This window comes from Chrysemys picta, chromosome 6 (assembly GCF_011386835.1).
Source record: "Chrysemys picta bellii isolate R12L10 chromosome 6, ASM1138683v2, whole genome shotgun sequence".
Lineage (NCBI taxonomy): Eukaryota > Metazoa > Chordata > Testudines > Emydidae > Chrysemys > Chrysemys picta.
Genome location: NC_088796.1, coordinates 28,480,571 through 28,495,052, shown reverse-complemented (window position 1 = coordinate 28,495,052; position 14,482 = coordinate 28,480,571). Strand labels below are relative to the sequence as shown.

The window sequence follows — 14,482 nt, the reverse complement described above, 5'->3', positions numbered from 1 at the left end:
GTACAAGTGAGTTACTTAGGTTAAATGAGCGGATGTTTTGTGCATTAATCTGTATGTTGTGGGAGAGGGCTGATTAGGAGTCTCTTGGAATGGGTGTTGATGGTTCTGATACTCTATAGCCTGCCCTGGAGACTTGGTTGGTCACCCACAACTGGTTCTTTCTCTCAGGATGATGCCATTGGAAAAACTGCTGTATGGTGAGACTGTAGGCTGGGTGCAGTGACTTGAGGCCCCTTAAGTGAGGGAGGGCAGAACAGGCAAGTCAGCAGGGGTGAGCATTTCCTGGTACAGTAGGCCTAAAACCAAGCTGAGATGTTTATATACCCATCTTCAGCCTGGTATATGGTATAGCACAAGCAAAGAAAGATTGGGGAGGGAGTACAGCAGATGTATCCAAACTATGTAATTGTAGATCTACTTGGGCCATTTCTAAACTAGGAAAAATTATTACTGTCCTACTTCCCTTCCCTCAGCTGATCCTGTTATGATAGCAGAAACCCACTCTATCCATCAATTGTTTTGATATTATCACTTTTGTTAAAGGAGACATTTTAAGACTCAACTTATTTTAATTTCAAAAGCATTTTTAATTCTACAACTACGTAATGTGCTGTGGTCGTGGTTTCTCATGTTAGTCTTGTAAGTATGTATAGTTTGGCTAAAAAATGCCTATGTTTCATATGTGTAATGAGATGCATCTATAGCACATGGACACCATCATGGCAGAAGTGTAACTAAGCAATGGGGATGAAATTTAAAAAACATAGGCTGGTTAGGAGAGCTTCCCACTATTGAATGCTTTGGCATATCCCACTTCTCCAGCGTCCTTGAACGAGAGCATCTCCAGCGTCCTTGAAACATAGGGAAAGCTTCTGTCCTAACGCACCTAGCAATAGTATGTGGCCTGCTAGGTCTTTCCTTCAACAGTATGTAAATTCTTTTTCTATGTGGCAAAAAAAACTTAATCTCTCATTTTTCAAGGACACAACCGACCTAGGAATTCTTATTTTGTGAGCAATCGGATCTCCTGACTAAAAAATCCAATATGCTGTTGTAAAGAAAAATGCCTAGCCCTTTGCTACTACTGTTTGTCAGCTTCCCTGATGTGAAATATATTGGGCTGAAGTATCTGTCAGAAAAAGGTCAGTTTATGTCATGATCAAATAGAGGTGCTGGAGCAGAAAATCAATAATGTGTATAACACTGAAAAATAATGAAAAGGGATTTTTATACAGTACAGTAGTATAATAAGCTGTTGATTACTTGAACACCAAGTGAAAACTGCAAACATGTTCAATTACACCTATATATTGTATTCAGGGGAATTTCATAAATGATAGAAACAAGTCTTATATAGGCACAGTTGTTGGAGCAGTTGGTCAATATCAGTTGAACATTGCTGAATTTGTATTTGTGGACTGAAAACAGTATCATCAGTTTCTCCAGGTTCTTGCTTTGCTGTAATCTGCTAAACTACTGATGTTTATTATTTTAAGAAACGCCATAAAATAGTTAATGTGATAATTACTGGTGAACTATTTAATGTTAAAATCACACTTTATTTGAGAACCATTTTTCTTGAAGGGTAGGTGTGAAGCACTTATAAATAAAAACTAAAGTTTACAGTTTTTTTAAACATTCTGAAGCTTTCTAATACACTTAAGCTTGTCCATATTCTCCCCTCCCCCCCCAAAAATTCTTTTAAATAAATATCTATTTATTGATAACTATCCTATCGATGGTGCCAGGCATGGTAGAGTGGTAGCCATGTTAGTCTGTATCAGCAAAAAGAACGAGGAGTACTTGTGGCACCTTAGAGACTAACACATTTATTTGAACATAAGCTTTTGTGGGGTAAAGTCCACTTCATCAGATGCATGCAGTGGAAAATACAGTAGGAAGATATATAGGTATAGATCTATACACACACACACACACCACATGAAAAAATGGGGGTTGTCATACCAACTCTAATGAGACTAAGCGATTAAGGTGAGCTACTTTACTTTTAGGTCTGTAATTGAGTGACCAGGGAGGTTGAAGTGTGCTCCTGTCAATCTGTTTCTTCACTACAGCAGGTGCGTACTGTACTTGTAAGAACGCTTGATAGAGATCTTGTAGGTGTTTCTCTGTCTGAGGGTTGGAGCAAATGGGTTATATCTTAGAGCTTGGCTGTAGACAATGGATCATGTGGTGTGGTCTGGATGAAAACTGTAGGCATGTAGGTAAATATAGCAGTCAGTAGGTTTCTGGATTGACAGAGCCAGAAGAGTACCCAGAAGTCACCTACTATAGGACAGGCCCAACAAAGAAAGTAACAACGCCACTAGCTGTCACCTTCAGCCCCCAACTAAAACCTCTCCAGTGCATCATCAAAGGTCTACAACCTATCCTGAAGGACAATCCCTCACTCACAGATCTTGGGAGACAGGTCAGTCTTCGCTTACAGATAGCCCCCCAACCGGAAGTAAATACTCACCAGCAACCACACAACAAAAACACTAACCCAGGAACCTATCCTTGCAACAAAGCCTGTTGCCAACTCTGGCCATATATTCAGGGAACACCATCATAGGACCTAATCACATCAGACATACTATCAGAGGCTCGTTCACCTGCACGTCTACCAATGTGATATATGCCATCATGTGCCAGCAATGCCCCTCTGCCATGTACATTGACCAAACCGGACAGTCTCTATGCAAAAGAATAAATGGACACAAATCAGACATCAAGAATTACAACATTCAAAAACCAGTTGGAGAACACTTCAACCTCCTTGATTGCTCAATTACAGACCTAAAAGCTGCAATTATTCAACAACAAAATCTTCAAAAACAGACTCCAACAAGAAACTGCAGAACTGGAATTAATTTGCAAAATGGACACCATTAAATTAGGCTTGAATAAAGACTGGGAGTGGCTGAGTCATTACACAAACTAAAAACTATTTCCCTATGTTAATTCCCCCCCCTACTGTTTGTTTGAAATGGGCCATCCTGATTATCACTACAAAAGTTTTTTTTTTTTTTCTCCTGCTGATAATAGCCCACCTTAATCGAGTAGTCTCATTAGAGTTGAAATGGCAACCCCCATTTTTTCATTGTGTGTGTGTGTGTATAATATAATCTTCCTACTGTATTTTCCACTGCATGCATCTGATGACGTGGGCTTTAGCCCACGAAAGCTTATGCTTAAATAAATGTGTTAGTCTGTAAGGTGCCACAAGTACTCCTCGTTCTTTATCCTATCAATAACATAGGACCATTCAGACCCCATTGCACTCAATTTTAGTCTTTTTGCCATCTCTCTTTCAGAGCTTGGATCAGGCCCTTATTTATAAGAATCCTCTCTGTTTCTGTAGAGGGCTATAGCTTGGAGGATTTGGCAAAGGCAACTGATAGCTTTCTCCTCTGACATTCTCCAGGGTGGTTAGTTAAGTCACATTTCTCTCAAATTTTGTTGAAACCTAATAGAGGCTGTTTTGTTTTCTTGTTTGAGGTCAGGTTAACTTTTTGTCCAAAGTCTCTGAGAGAATTTCACAGCATTTAAAGTAAAATAGGGGGATGGAGACATCCATGTGGTGACCTGATATGATGTCCCAGGAGATGTGCTGCCTACCAGGAGCCCACAGCTGAGAAGCTACGGAAAGGGTGCTGAGGATCATCTGTCCCTCTGACAGTTACTTCATGCTGTTTATCCACGGAGGCACTAATGATACTGTCAGGTCTGACCATCAACAGTGACTACAGGGCTCTGGGAGCATGAGAGTAAAGGAGTCAGACGCAGGCTGTGTTCTTCTCCATGCTACCAGTCCCAGGGTAAGGGCCCAGGTAGGGACATGCACATCCTGAGGATGAATGAATAGCTGCACGGATGATGTTGATGGGAGATTTCGGCTTCGTCTACCATGGGATACTGTTTCAAAAAGAAGGTCTGTTGGGACGAGAAGGGGAACAGCATCTTTGCGCACTGACTCACCAACCTAGGGAGGAGGGCTGTAAACAAGGGTTCAAAGAGGGCAGGTGACAAAATCCCACAGGTAAGCATAAAAGTGACCTTACCAGAAGTCAGAGGCGGGGGAGCGGAGGGGGGAGAATAAGAAAAATTACAATAGGAGCAACAAGAGGGAAATCATTTCAGATGTCCATACATAATATGAGGAAAAAAACAGGAAGAACTGGAAATATTAGTACATAGCCAAATTATGACTTAATTGGTATCATGGAGACTTGGTGAGGTAAATCTCGACTGGAACGTTGGTATAGGGCAGTGGTTCTCAACCCATGGCACAATCGGCACACAGCTGTGGCTTATGTGACATCCTCAGGGCCGCTCCAGTAGTATTGAATGTGGCCCACATAACACATTGTGCGCTGCATATGTGGCCCACAGTGGTAAATAGGTTAAGAACTACTGGTGTAGAGGTGTATAGCTTGTTCAGGAAGGACAGGCAAGGAAAAAAAGGAGGAGGTGTAGTTGTTCTGAGGTCCAGAAGAAAGTGAAAATCAGACCAGTTGCAAGTCTCTAGGTAAAGATAAAAGGGGAAAAAATAGGGATGATGTCATGGTAGGGGGGTCTACTCAGACCTCAAAATCAGGGAGAGGAAGTGGATGAGACATTTCTAGAACAAATAATATCCAAAACACGAGGCCTGGTGATAATGGGGGACTTCAGCTACTCTGACATCTGGAAAAGTAATATGGCAAAACACAACTGATGTTTCACTCCATATTTGTTATGAAAATATGCTTGATATAAATATGACATAACCGAGAGGTACCTTATGCAAGATGGGTCTTGTAAGATATCATTGGAAAGGTTATAATTTACTGAATGTGATTATCCAATTTATATGCCTGTATCATTTCTGTATCTGAAGTTAGGAATATTAACTATGTATCTGTATTTCAACTATGATACTTTGGGTGATGCCCACTGCTAACACTTCAGGTACAACAATGGAAAAGCCAGACAGGGGTGGTGGCCCATCAGCGAGGACAATGGACTGTGAAAAGGCTTGGCCTTCCTGCGGATGCTCCATTCTGCACTGACTCATGGACACTGATGCTACAGAGTCAGGTGGTCTTGTCACCTGATACTAAACATTACCTGGGACTGCTTGTAACTTGAATGGGAAGGGGGGCAAGTTTGGGAAACAAAGGATTCCCGCCTTATGTAAATCCTATTTAAGCGTGGGGAGGAAAGTAAACAAGAAACCTCTCCGTGGCCTGTCTGCCCAAGAAGAAAGTGAGCTAAAGCCTCCTGAAGCGAAGGCAAGGGGGAAGTCCAGACTGAGACGGGTCCAGTCAGAAAAGAAATATAACTAGAACTCTGAACCACAGAAACGTTGCAATCCGCCTAAAATAATATCTAGGGTGAGAATTTACATTTTGTAACCTGTTTCTTAAGTATATTTAGCTTAGCTTGAGCATTTTTGTTTTATTTGATCAATAGTCTGTTCTGTTATCTCTTATATTCATTTAAACTTCACCTTTTGTAGTTAATCTTATTTAAAATAAAGCCCCAGTTTATGTAATTTTTAACTGGGGCGGGGGCAAGAAGTTGTGTATAACTCTTCACATTGAGGAAGAGGGTGGATTTTTATGAGCTTGTGCTGTGCAGATTTGTCTATACAGTGCAAGACAGTATTTTGGGTTTTATCTCCCAAAACTGTGTGTGTGTGTGTGCGCGCACATCAGGTGGCATCCCAGAAGGGGGGATCCAACCCATCACAGTCTGTCATGACAACATTACAATACGTTCTTGGAATGTATTGGGAAACCTTTTTGTTTTAGAAAGTGGAGAAAGTAACCAGGAGGATGGCCATTTTAGACTTGAGTCTGACCAACAGGAAGGAATTAGTTGTGTATCTGAAGGTGGAATGCAATTTGGGTGAAAGTGATCATGAAAGGATGAGTGAGTTCATCAGAATAAGGACAATGGAGCTAAAACAAAAAAAAAAAACTTTAACCCACTCAGAAAACTGCTAGGTAAGGCCTCTTGCAAAAACAATCTAAGAGATAAAGAAGTTCAGAAGAACTGGCAGTTTCTCAAGGAACATATTAATGGAACAAGTACCAACTATCCTGATGTGCAGGAAAGACAGGAGATTACCCTAACTCCTCCCTAGGGCTCTGTGACTTCTGCAGCAGCCAGTGTGGCTGATCCCAGGGCTGCCCAAGCAGCTGGCTCTGGGACCAGCTGCTCAGGTGGCCCCAGGGACTGCCACCCCAGGGACTGGCACACCAGGGTCACGTGAGCAGGCTCTGCAGCCTGCCACGCGGGTGGCCCCACAGCCAGCCGCTGCTCGGGCAGCTCCTGGGAGCAGCCAGCGCAGCTGCTGTTGGTGGCTCCTGGCCACTGGTGCTGCTGTCCCCCCAAGCAACGCCCTCCCTGAGACACCACTCCCCAGCAGCAGCTCCCCTCCCCCAGTGTACACCCCCCTCTCCCCGAAGATTTAGTCATGGGTATTTTTAGTAAAAGTCATGGACAGGTCATGGGCCATAAATTTTGTTTATAGGCCATAACCTGTCCATGACTTTTACTAAAAATACTCAATTGTAGCTTTACTCATCCCTTAGCAAAATTTAATTTCAGTGATTTTGTAGGATTCTAGTTATCATTGCACCTTGTGCAAAGTTTCCCCCAAAAGACCATTCTTCAGGCATCTAAATGGTATAATATGGAGATATACCTATCTCATAGAGCTGGAAGGGACCTTGAAAGGTCATTGAGTCCAGTCCTCTGCCTTTACAGCAGGGCCAATTTTTGCCCCAGATCCCTAAATGCCCCCCCCCCAAGGATTGACCTTACAATCCTAGGTTTAGCAGGCCAGTGCTCAAACCACTGAGCTATCCCTCCCCCCAAAGACAAAGGAGAATGGGAGAGATAAATGTTAATGTGCTGCATGAGGTTTTGTACAACTCTCCAGTAACCATATTAAAGGATGTGTGGCTTACGATAGTAAACCAATGACACTGGAACACCTCTTTTGTGGGGAAGAGGGTAAATATCTTCCCCTTTGTGCTTTCCCTCCTCTTCCAAATCCCTATCGCTGTACCTTTCCTTCATAGTGAGATGTTTGATTGCATGGGAGAAGCTTGCCTTTCCTTCACTGTATTATGGTGATGTCATACAAACAGACTAACAACTTTTTCTGCAATAACAGCAAGAAAGCCTCCAAAAATGTCTTGAAGCACATACAAGCAAGATTTATGCCTCAGAAAATGGAGAATTACGATAGCCTTAGCCTGCTCTTCACTTTATGTTCTATTGCTTTACCTGACCTAAGGGATACGCTAGATCAGATCACCCCCTCCCATAGCAGTGCGTGAAGGGAGGAAATGTCCAGGAGGATTTTCTTCTTAATCATTGCTCTTCTGCAAAGTGAGTGGCAGGACCTGTTTACAAACCCCCTGGAATCGGTCCATGAGAGACTATGGGATTCACATTCCATGGCTTTGTTCTCCTGGCTACTCAGTGCTTAATTTGTGCCAGGGCTGAGCCCCAGCACCTCTAGGCTTGGCAGTTCCTAATCTTGGCACCTCTGGGCTTGCCCAGTCAGTTATCAAAATCAAAAAATTGCTTGAGCCCTGGCACCTCTTTCATTACAAATTAATCACTGTCCCCACTCCCTTGCAATTGCTATCCATAGGACTGACTCCTACCCCAGCAAGTGGCTTAAGAAAGGCAATGTATTATCTTTCTGGAAAATGTCAGTGGAGCTAGTGGACAATGTGCATCCCACCCAACACTGGGTTGCTCACGTCCCACAATCTTCACAAAAGACTGCTGTTAAAATAGTCTAGCCCTCCCCCATCACTCCAGCTGTGGATTTTATAGGTGCATGATCTGGTCCACTTAGATTTTTCTTCAAAGCAAATTAGGAATTCCCATATTTATTTTCTTTGGCTGCTCTACTTTAGTAGAGCCCAATTCAATGCTGTGCTGAAGACCCTCCAGATTCCACTGAAACTAATAGGAATTCACAGATTATAAAGCCAAAAGGGACCATTGTAATCATCCAGTCTGACTTGTATAACACAGGCCATAGGACTTCAGTGAATTAATTTGTTTGAACTAGAGCATACCTTTCACACATCCAGTCCTGATTTAAAGATTGTCCATGATGGAGAATCCACCACACCCCTTGGTAAGTTGTTCCTAGTGTTAATTATTCTTGACGTTAAAAATGTGTGCCTTATTTCCAGTGACATTTGTCTAGCTTCAATTTTCCAGCCATTAGGTCTTGTTATACCTTTGTCTACTAGATTGAAGATCCCATTATGAATTTTTTGTTCCCCATATAGGTATTTATACACTGATCCTATCAGCCCTTATTCTTTCTTTGTTAAGCTAAATAGACTCAGCTTCTTGGCCTGCATCCTCAAAGGTATTTAGGCTCCTAACTTCCATTGATTGCAATGGAAGACAGGAGCTTAAATACCTGTGAGGATCTGGGCTCTTGAGTCTATCGTTAGCCATGATTTTCCAACCCTTTAATCATTTAATTCAGAGCCCTAAGTAAGAGTGTTTCAGGATCAAGTCTTAAATGCCACAGAACATGCTGTTCTCTGTTCTATTTATTTGTTCTAAGTTTTGACTGTTAAAGGACATTGATGTCAATTAATTAGAGGTTTAATTGGAATTTGTAAAGAAACTGGGCACCTGACATTAATTATTCATAAGTTTATAGAGATAATGCAAAATTAATTATAATGTAAATAATCTTCAGCTGTTCCTTGATAAATGGAGTCATTAATTAATAATTATTTTAAATGTATTATATATTTAGAGAGGAGGAAAAGATCAGAGTTATTTCTGATAAAATTTTGGAATAAAATTTCAGGTAGACATCTAGTTGGCCTCAACTTTTACATGTGCAAAAATCACATGCCTGCACTTTGCAAATGCTTGTGCATTCCCTATTCTGGTTGTTAAACCTGGTGTAGTTACTGCCATAGTATCCGACTATATTCCTTATGGATGGGGTTGATGAGCTGTTTCATCCATGGCCCAGGATACTGTATCTAGTTATATGGTCCCCTATCACCATAGTTACTGAGTGCCTCAGAATCATTAATGTGTTTATCTTCACCATATGAGAAGAGAAGTATCATCTCCAATTTACAGAGTGGGAACAGAGGCTAAAGGTCACACAAGAAGACTATGCTAGAACTGGGATTTGAACCAAGAGCTGCAGAGTCCCAGGCTAGTGCCCTGACCCACAAAGCCATCTTTCCTTCTTGGGTGAAGAGGTACCACTTTAAAACAAATCCTAATGGGACGGAAGCTTGAAAGAGGAAAATGATTCCAGTGGGAAAATTATTCAAAACTTACATTTAAAATGTAAAAGGGGTGGGGGGTGGTATTGGGAGAAGTGGCAAGTCTTCATGAAACAAACTGGATCAGAATGAAGTGGACCTGTTATGACAGAAAGCAAGTTGTCCACTGGGCCCAAGAAGGGGAAAGTAGTGAAAAGGCCACTGTGTAGTGTTCACTGCTCACCAGAGTTATTTTTCATGTGAAACAAAGGCAACTAAAGGAGATTAGTTATTCTACCATAGAAATAATCCTAAATGTATAATAAATATAAACATAATGTAAACATGCTGAAGGTACTGAAGATCAGTTCAGACGTGGATAGTCCATAACAGCCTCCATGCTATGAGACCAATGATCCTCTGAGTAGCATACCAGATGATTCACAGGAAGGTTAAAAAACAAAAACAAAAACCCAATGCACTTTGTCTACTGTACAATATCAGAGGAGAAAAATATATTCCTGACCTCAGCTAGCAGCCACTTTATAATCTGAAACAATAGCATCACAATTTATTATTATTATTCTAGCTAAGGCTGGCCACAAAAATGTAGACATATTAGAAAATAAAATTAGGATTTGTCTTCAGTTACTCTATCCAATACTTTCTTCACATTAGCTTTTATTACACACTGCCTGTATTTTCTGTAAACAGGAGATTGTGCCTTCTAAGGTTTCATTTTGACTTCAAGAGGTCAGTTGCTGTAGATGTTAGCAACTGCTTTATTAAATTCACTCCAAATTCCTGTTTAATTTAAAAATATACAGGTGATTGGTTAACATGCTATGCATTTTGAGTCAAATTCTGCTGTCAGTTTCACACAAGTGTAATTCTTCTTTTCAGTAGCCACTGTTTCTCTCTTCTGTGGCTCAGAGTGTCTAGTCAGGCTTGTTCATCTAAAGGACCTTTTTTTAAAAAAAATATCCCCAGATTAGACAAGTTTCTAGTTGTGACCCCATCACAATTTTACAAAGACAGGGCTAAGGATACAGTCAAGTATCAGATAAATATTAAAATGCTGATTTTAATGTCTGAAATTTAAAGACTAAAAACCTTTATGATATTTACAAGAAATAAAACATGCACAATCTTAATTTCTAATTTTTGTACTAAGGGCTGATCCAAAACCTACTGAAGTAAATGGGAGTCTTCAATAGGCTTTGGAATCGGTTTTAAATGATTGTATTCAATATTTAGGTAGGAGGGGTGTAATGTAAGAAATATTCTTTAACAGATGCAGAAACAGATTCTCTTGCAAGATTAATGCTCTCTACAGAAGAGTGCCTTTCACCAGGGAGTTGATAATCATTTCAAGAACAAACTGCGAAGCTTTCAACTCTACTAGTGAAGCCAAAAAACCTTTTAAAGTCTACAAGTTCAATAACTGTGATACAGATCTTATAAAAACTATAACATACTATAAATTAAGCCAGAGAGGTGGATGATGACTTCTCACTGGATAACATCTTGCAGGCACCCACATATTGTTACAGTAACAAATTTCAGGAAAGGAAAAAAGTTAACATTTTCATAGTATTTACTTAGAACACATTGAACAAATGTTGTACATCCTATTCCTGTATGAATTATTAAATGCGTACGTGAAGATACTGTTTGTTAAAAAATTTTGACCAGCTTTTCCTTAGAAAATGCTGTTTCATCGAAATCTAAACATTTTGCAGGAAAGTGTTGACAAAAAAATTCAATATGATTCAAATTCAAAAGGAGATTTCATTTAGTCTCTCATTTAGTTTTGATTTATTTTATTCCAACTGTGTTTCATTTAGACTATTTTTTATTTTTAAAAACTTATTTTAATATTCAATGTTTATATCATTTTTATTTATATTGTTTCAGTGTTATTGAAACAAAACATTGACATTATCTAAACAAAATACACCTCTACCCCGATATAACGCTGTCCTCGGGAGCCAAAAAAATCTTACTGCATTATAGGTGAAACTGCGTTATATTGAACTTGCTTTGATCTGCTGGAGTGCGCAGCCCCGCCTCCCCAGAGCGCTGCTTTACCGCGTTATATCTGAATTCGTGTTATATCGGGTTGCGTTATATCGGGGTAGAGGTGTATTTAGATGTCATTTTGATGCTTCCAACATAAAATACTTCAGAATTTTTGTTCTGTGGTAAATTTCTAATTTTTTTACTTTTGTCCTGAATTGGACAGGAAGGAAATTTCAAAGTGTCATAATTTCCTGCTCAACAAAAATTCCATTTCCTAATGAGCTCTGTTTATGATCTTAAATATATAATTATACAGGTTGTGCAGTGAGTCAAATTGAAGATTAATATAATTTTTGAATATTTAAATTAATAATTTTGACAGTGTTTTTATATTTTAATTATCTATTTAAATATGTTCAGAGTCTATCAATATGTAGCATCTGTGCACCTAACTACAGTTAAATTTATGCAAATGCATACGTACAGTACTATAGTTTCTGGAGCCATTGACTTCAGACATTTCGTCAGTCAAACAAATCCATGCTAAAGCACTCTTCACTGTGACCATCAATTGTGAGTTGAAGGCCTGACTAAATAAAAATTGCCTAATTTGCTTCTGGTGTCCTGCAGTAAGCATATTTTTTTATAAGGTCCTTTAACTGAGAACACCTTGCTGCTAGCTGTGGATATGTTCTAGGATCTGACAACAGGAACCCTCAAGGTCAACTTATGCTAGGGCTACACTCAGGGCCGGCGCAACCCATTAGGCGACCTCGGTGGTCGCCTAGGGCACTACAATTTGGGGGGCGGCGACCGCGGCGGTATTTCGGCGGCAGGACCTTCCGCCGCCTCTGTGGGGGGGCGACATTTCGGGGCGGGACCTTCCGCCACCTAGGGCTGCAGAAAAGCGGGTGGCGCTCCTGGCTACACTAGTAACCTTTGACAGTATTTGTAACATTAGTTTAGGAGTGTGTGTTTTTTTTTTTTAAACAACACTTTTATATCAGCAAAAGCCCTTGTCTACTTGACTATAATGGAAAAAAATGCTTTAGCCAGTGTGTCTTGGTAAGTTTGGGGGAGTCATATAAGCTATACTAGCAAACTTCTTCTAATATAGATTATACCTTAGTCACTACAATGTGACACAGGGAGAGAGGCAGTCCCACAGGTAGCTGGGACATAGACTTTTAACGGCTTTATAGATTATAATTTATGTCACCCTACCACCATAACAAAGAAGCAGCAACCAAGCTTTTTCCTTTTTTCCTCTTCTTTGCCAATTTCTCTTACTCCGTCAGGGCCAGGTGTGGCCATTCTTATTCTAACTGAGTAGCAGATTATTCCAGAAGCGGGCTCACTGAAATCAGTAAGAGTAGTAGAATCTAGTTTTCTGTGGAGACTGGATGCAGGAGCTGGGAGAGGAGAGCACACCAGTCTCACTTGTGTACAGCATCGTATTCAAGAAAAGAGGAAGTGCTGTAATATCTGGGTTCAATACAATGTTTCCTTCTCTTCTGCAAGCAGTGCTGATGCAATTTGTCAGTAGGACCAGCTGGGGGATCAGGGTGCTTATCATTGTGATAGGAGGAGTTAGGGCTCTTCTAGGTTAGCTGATAGGGATGGCTTACTCCTCTATCTTTTTATTTTTATTCCCTCAACAGGATCTGAACTGCGCATGGGCACGTTCAAAACAGCTAAAAATTTCACTTAACTTCCCAAATGATTTAAAATGAGGATGAAAAGGTTGGGGTGGGGTACCAAGTGAAAGACTGAATTTATAGGTGTCATTAAAAATGCAGTGACTTCCCAGGTCTATTCGTGGGTCATTTTATTCTGTGCTTTGAGCTCATAAGACATTCCTCTTTGTATTAGCTAATGTTTTTTCTAGGAACAGTTCAATGTGTAGGTTTTAATTTCTAAAGCCCCATAAGGTTTTGGTGCTCACTACCTTATAGAGTGCTTCTCTCCTTCCATGGTTCCTCAGTTGAACTCTGGAGGCAAGGATGGTCAGCAGAGGTTCTCTGCCTCTAGAATCCTCTCCCTCAGTTGGCCCGATAACCTGTTTGTTGACCTTTAGTTCCTTCAATGGAACTACTCAAGTCGAAGTTAAGCACATGTGTATATCTTTCTAAGAGTAGCATTTTTCTCAGGTCATTTCTTTAACAAAGCTAGAACAGAGGGAGTTTTATTTATTCAGGAATGGGGGTCTCTTTGAATTGACTTTGTCAATTTTATTTCTTAATTTTGATGCTTAAACGTGATGTATATGGCCAGAACCAGGGATGGGTACACATTTAAGTGCAAAGTAATTAACCAATATCTTGAATGGTTCCTGGAAGTGAAAAATACAGCATAGTTTTTATGTTACTGGCATCTCAAACATGATTAGGATGCAGGCAGCTTCATTTAGCATCAGTAGAAACTTGCAGGTATTCTCCAGAAGAAGCCTGGCCCCCAATACTAAAACTTGACATTTAAAAAGTCACTTGACTATTTACAGAGGCAGATGCCCTCTCTGCAAAACTGTACAACTGACCAGGTCGCAGTCCATAGGAAATCCCACTCTGATGGCAGTCTAACAATACTGATCACTGAACCTACAGTGGTAACATTTTTATTCATATATGAAAAATGGTGCATTCTCTCACAGCATTTTTATTACAAGTACACAGTATGTGCAATATCTCCCCACTCTGGCATTACTAAGGAGACCAGGTGGCCCTGAAATCTGGGACTATTTAGTGCGAGCTTTTTAATTTTCTGGAGAGGCTGGTTTCCTGAAGGAACTGCCAGCTGGCAACACTAATTGGGCTGGGAACATGTGCACTTAAAAGAGAGGCTTCATCAAGCCTGTTATAATTTAACATCACAACTTAACACCCTGCCTTCTTCACTCCAGACCTTCCAGTGACTGCCCCCTTTCATTCAGCTTTTCCCCCACCTGTAGACTCACCTTTGCAAGGTGGCAGGGAACGGTGGTTGTCTGAGATGGGCACCCTTTTCTCTATTCTCCTCCCCCATCTGTCCCCTGGAATGTCCCAGCCGTGGGCAAGTACAGGACCAGTATCAGGGGGTAGCCGTGTTAGTCTGTATCTACAAAATGGTAGATGCATCTGAAGAAGTGAGGTTTTTACCCACGAAAGCTTATGCCCAAATAAATCTGTTAGTCTTTAAGGCGTCCCCAGACTCCTTGT

General features: G+C 40.6%; 1 protein-coding gene across 1 annotated transcript in view; it reads right to left on the bottom strand.

Moving 5' to 3' along the window:
- The window catches only part of LOC135972348 (myb/SANT-like DNA-binding domain-containing protein 7), a 554,005-nt gene that overhangs the window by 98,075 nt on the left and 441,448 nt on the right, over positions 1 to 14,482 (bottom strand). The window lies entirely within an intron of this gene.